Source organism: Protomyctophum bolini (genome assembly GCF_963924005.1).
Source record: "Protomyctophum bolini genome assembly, chromosome: 14".
NCBI lineage: Eukaryota > Metazoa > Chordata > Actinopteri > Myctophiformes > Myctophidae > Protomyctophum > Protomyctophum bolini.
In genome coordinates, this window is record NC_137875.1 from 28,773,517 (window position 1) to 28,779,799 (window position 6,283).

The window sequence follows — 6,283 nt, forward strand, 5'->3', positions numbered from 1 at the left end:
ATCTTTCAGACTTTCCTACTAGGCTGAGGAATATATCCCACCCTTTTCACATTGGCCTGTTATAGCGCCACCAACAGGTGCTTTGCAAAACACATTTTTGGAACAAGATGCCTCAAATCATCCAATTGCCATACAAGGAGAAGAAATGGCACCCTTTTCACATTGGCCTTATGGCGGCACCAGGAGGCCACAACCTGACCTCCCCTGGTGGAGACCTGTGTCCTGAGGGGCACTTTATCTAGTTTTTCATATTTTTTCTAGATTTCTGCCTTTATTGATAGTATCAAGTGAAGATGTGGACTGCACTTCCCATTGCAGTCAGAACTGCAGCATCACTCCCAATATTCCGCCGTAGTCTGAAAACCCACCTTTTCAGACTCCATCATGGCCCATAGCACTTACCCTACCACTTCGATAGCATTTGATACAGACTTATAGCATGTTATGTAGACAGCACTATAATTACATTGTATATAGTCATAGCACGCCATAGTACATATGTATAGCATAGTAGTATATAAGTATAGTTCATATGTATAGTTTCATTATATAGATATTCCACTGTTACTTTCTTAGCTTACGCATGTTTCATGATAAATGCTTTTATGTGATGTATTCCCATGCTTTTGTTCCTGCTTAATGTAAGTCACTCTGGATTAAGAGCGTCTGCTAAATGCCTAAATTGTAAGATGGACAGGAAAGAGGGGGAGAGAGAAGGGGAGAGACATGCAGCAAAGGTCGTCATGAACTGGACTCGAACATGCAACGCACTGTCAGGCCAGAGCCTACAAACGTGGCATGCGCCCGCAGGTCAGCGGGCTTACCCACTGATTTTATTTTTGTACCGTACTGTGATATATAGTTTCTTCACCATGTCACCACTGGAACGCACAAACCCCACCAGATGCACAAGCATAAGCGCACAGAGGCAGCTTTTCAAACCAATTCATACTAAAATTCCACCGCACAACATCAGTGCCAGTTTTCACATGAGATAAATTGCATACTTCCTGCACTTTCTATGTAAAAACGGGGTATAATATGTATGAAAAGATGCATAAGGAAACATTTCTATTTTGTATTCTTTACTGATGTTTGTAATTAATTTTTGTGCTTGTCTTCATCTTGGACCTACTGATGGATTATTGCTAACATGAGAGACTGGATAGCTCCATGTCCTATATGAGAAACCATTGTGAGTATATGGTATTTGATTCTCTGAATTGCTGTCACTAAAGGTAAAGGCTCATTACTGTTTTAAAGGCATCTGGGTGGTACTCGCCCACCACTGCAGAGACCAGAGTTCGCTACCTCTGCAGTGCCCTCCATCCAACACAACATAATAGGTGGGAAGCCGGCTGGCCCAGCAGGGGATAGAGTCCTAGCAAGTCGCGACTCCTACCGATTGTTTGGTACACTTGTTTAGCAGGGAGCGTAACTAGGGAAAAATGACATGGACCTCTGCACGGTCCCCACTGAAACGATTGTCATCACTTCGTTCTTATATCTTCCAGGTGTTTGTTTCTCTCCCCCAGATGACCAAGTTTGCTGCAGACCCAGAGGTTTTCTTGTTCCTGCTGAGTACCAGAGCAGGAGGCCTGGGCATCAATCTGACATCTGCTGACACCGTCATCTTTGATAGTGACTGGGTGGGTACTGGGTACAGGGTCACTATACTATAAATTATGTTGGGGTATTTCTGCTTTAATTATTGAGAGGTACAGTGGAGAATGAAGGGTGGAGGGAAAAAATATATAACATTCTGTCTGGTTTAAGGAACTTTTCAGTACCATGATTGCATGTTTTATCATGACATAAAATATTGTTCAGAATGAATGCAGGGCTTTGCAATGTTTTCAAAACTAAAAAAGTTAGCCAGAGTGTGCCAGAGTTTCCTTCAAAGGCATGTCTGGTTCTGTCGGAATAACCCACTAAAACCTGAAAAGCATGAGTGTAATTTTAGATAAAATAAAATAAAAAGTAGCTCACTGGCGTTACTTTGTTACTACTTTGTTTTTTTATATTTTTTATCTTGAAAGTGTGAGAAACTGATTTAGAAGGCATTTGTAGAATCAGCTTCAGATAAGGTCTTAGTGGAAAGTGTCTATTTCCCCTCACCAGAACCCCCAAGCAGACCTGCAGGCCCAGGATCGTTGCCACCGCATCGGACAGACCAAGCCAGTGTTGGTGTACCGCCTGGTGACAGCCAACACCATTGATCAGACCACCCTGGAGCGTGCTTCAGCCAAGAGGAAGCTGGAGAAGATGATCATCCACAAGAGTGAGTATCTTTGACCTCGGCCGGCTTAGCGGTCCAGGCATCTTGGCTGGTAATCAGCATAACAGTGTGTCATGGGGTTGAGTCCCGATCCTGACGAACTTTACTGTGTGTCTTTCCCCCATCTCTCTCCCCGTTTCCTGTCTACCTTAATTAATGTAATGAAGCCCCAAAAAATATCTTTATAAAGTGAGTATATAAAAACACTTTTGCGTTTTGGTGATTGACTGTCCTTTATTAAGTATGTCTACTTTATTGGACTGTCTACAAACAGAAAGTGGTGGATATTATGTCAAGAGCATTACACATGCACTATGTGAACTCAATGGCGTCAGTCAGCTCTACCCGTTTTTGCGGGGACTGCCCGATTAGTCCGACCTACCTTTAGTCCGACCTACCTTTAATCCGACCTACCTTTAGTCCGACCTCCCATTCTTCCGACCTCCCATTAGATCAACCCGTCGGATCGCTCGGACGTGCACAAAGAAGGTGTTCCTAGATCAGATTATTATTCAACCAACATGTTTCGACCTGTATAAAGAACTATTCAGGGATTTAATTAAACTGAATGGTCAAATTTCTTTAATAAATGCTGCTTGTTAAGTTAAAAAATGGAAAAGAGTCTTTATTCAACCAACATGTTTCGACCTGTGTATAAAGAACCAAAATAACTACCGTCCCGCGGTGCGATATCTTTGTTCAGTCATGTACCTGGAGACAGTCGAGAAGGAGTTGGAGGAAGGGTCAGTGCCTGTTCTACTGTGTCCTTTAATTTACTAAAACACACTTTTTTTGGATGCATTCGGGGCAAAGCTCTAAAGCTTCACAATGTCGCTGCACCTGGACCACAGTCATTTGTATTTTTTACACTATTCACTGATTTTATTGTCTCCACCAGGCCGAAGGCATGGGGAGAGAGTATGTTTTGCACTCTGTGTGTGTGAGTGTGTCGGTCTGTTACCAGCTAATCTCTGGCACCGTTAACCCGGTCAATGCCAAATTTTGCACACACACTCCCTAGCTGCCAACGATGAACCTCTGCCCCACATTTTCCAGAACGGCCTGTTATAGCACCACCAGGAGGCCGACTTTTGACAAACACATTTTTTGATATTGCTCCTATTCCATCCTAATTGGCTAACATTGGCTTTCAAAGTTTGCAGGATTGGCCCGTTTTGAACAAAAAGCTGTGCAATTTACGTGAAATCTTTCAGACTTTCCTACTAGGCTGAGGAATATATCCCACCCTTTTCACATTGGCCTGTTATAGCGCCACCAACAGGTGCTTTGCAAAACACATTTTTGGAACAAGATGCCTCAAATCATCCAATTGTCATACAAGGAGAAGAAATGGCACCCTTTTCACATTGGCCTATTATGGCGCCACCAGGAGGCCACAACCTGACCTCCCCTGGTGGAGACCTGTGTCCTGAGGGGCACTTTATCTAGTTTTTCATATTTTTTCTAGATTTCTGCCTTTATTGATAGTATCAAGTGAAGATGGACAGGAAAGAGGGGGAGAGAGAAGGGGAGAGACATGCAGCAAAGGTCGTCATGAACTGGACTCGAACATGCAACGCACTGTCAGGCCAGAGCCTACAAACGTGGCATGCGCCCGCAGGTCAGCGGGCTTACCCACTGATTTTATTTTTGTACCGTACTGTGATATATAGTTTCTTCACCATGTCACCACTGGAACGCACAAACCCCACCAGATGCACAAGCATAAGCGCACAGAGGCAGCTTTTCAAACCAATTCATACTAAAATTCAGTGCATTCAGTGCCAGTTTTCACATGAGATAAATTGCATACTTCCTGCACTTTCTATGTAAAAACGGGGTATAATATGTATGAAAAGATGCATAAGGAAACATTTCTATTTTGTATTCTTTACTGATGTTTGTGATTTATTTTCGTGCTGGTCTTCATCTTGGACCTACTGATGGATTATTGCTACCATGAGAGACTGGATAGCTCCATGTCCTATATGAGAAACCATTGTGAGTATATGGTATTTGATTCTCTGAATTGCTGTCACTAAAGGTAAAGGCTCATTACTGTTTTAAAGGCATCTGGGTGGTACTCGCCCACCACTGCAGAGACCAGAGTTCGCTACCTCTGCAGTGCCCTCCATCCAACACAACATAATAGGTGGGAAGCCGGCTGGCCCAGCAGGGGATAGAGTCCTAGCAAGTCGCGACTCCTACCGATTGTTTGGTACACTTGTTTAGCAGGGAGCGTAACTAGGGAAAAATGACATGGACCTCTGCACGGTCCCCACTGAAACGATTGTCATCACTTCGTTTCTCTCCCCCAGATGACCAAGTTTGCTGCAGACCCAGAGGTTTTCTTGTTCCTGCTGAGTACCAGAGCAGGAGGCCTGGGCATCAATCTGACATCTGCTGACACCGTCATCATCTTTGACAGTGACTGGGTGGGTACAGGGTCACAATACTATAAATTATGTTGGGGTATTTCTGCTTTAATTATTGAGAGGTACAGTGGAGAATGAAGGGTGGAGGGAAAAAATATATAACATTCTGTCTGGTTTAAGGAACTTTTCAGTACCATGATTGCATGTTTTATCATGGCATAAAATATTGTTCAGAATGAATGCAGGGCTTTGCAATGTTTTCAAAACTATGAAGTTAGCTGAGTGTTACCAGAGTTGCCTTCAAAGGCATGTCTGGTTCTGTCAGAATAACCCACTAAAACCTGAAAAGCATGAGTGTAATTTTAGATTTTTTCGTTGACTATTAAAAAAAGTAGCTTTGTTACTACTTTGTTTATTTATATTTTTTTATCTTGCAAGTGTGAGAGAAACTGATTTAGAAGGCATTTGTAGAATCAGCTTCAGATAAGGTCTTAGTGGAATAATGGAAATTAAGTGTATTTCCCCTCACCAGAACCCCCAAGCAGACCTGCAGGCCCAGGATCGTTGCCATTGCATCGGACAGACCAAGCCAGTGTTGGTGTACCACCTGGTGACAGCCAACACCATTGATCAGACCACCCTGGAGCGTGCTTCAGCCAAGAGGAAGCTGGACAAGATGATCATTCACAAGAGTGAGTATCTTTGACCTCGGCCGGCTTAGCGGTCCAGGCATCTTGGCTGGTAATCAGCATAACAGTGTGTCATGGGGTTGAGTCCCGATCCTGACGAACTTTATTGTGTGTCTTTCCCCCATCTCTCTCCCCGTTTCCTGTCTACCTTAATTAACGTAATGAAGCCCCAAAAAATATCTTTATAAAGTGAGTATATAAAAACACTTTTGCGTTTTGGTGATTGACTGTCCTTTATTAAGTATGTCTACTTTATTGGACTGTCTACAAACAGAAAGTGGTGGATATTATGTCAAGAGCATTACACATGCACTATGTGAACTCAATGGCGTCAGTCAGCTCTACCCGTTTTTGCGGGGACTGCCCGATTAGTCCGACCTACCTTTAGTCCGACCTCCCATTCTTCCGACCTCCCATTAGTTCAACCCGTCGGACCGTGCACAAAGAAAGTGTTCCTAGATCAGATTATTATTCAACCAACATGTTTCGACCTGTATAAAGCACTATTCAGGGATTGAATTAAAATGAATGGTCAAATTTCTTTAATAAATGCTGCTTGTTAAGTTAAAAAAGGGAAAAGAGTCTTTATTCAACCAACATGTTTCGACCTGTGTATAAAGAACCAAAATAACTACCGTCCCGCGGTGCGATATCTTTGTTCAGTCATGAAAATGGAGTTGCGATTTTTACACATGTGAATCACCAATTGGTAGTAGGACATTGAATTCAGTCATACTCCTTCAATTCTCAAGCAATTTTATTTATAATTCAAAGTTCTCTGTCATCTGTAAAGTGTATAATATTGTCATATTGGGTGTACTGATAATGGTTTAATGATGTCTCTATATGAAATAATCTGGGGAGAAAAAGTATCAGGACAAATTACGCAGTACACACGCATGGCTCTGTTCAGTTTCCATTTAGACCTGAGGATGATTCAG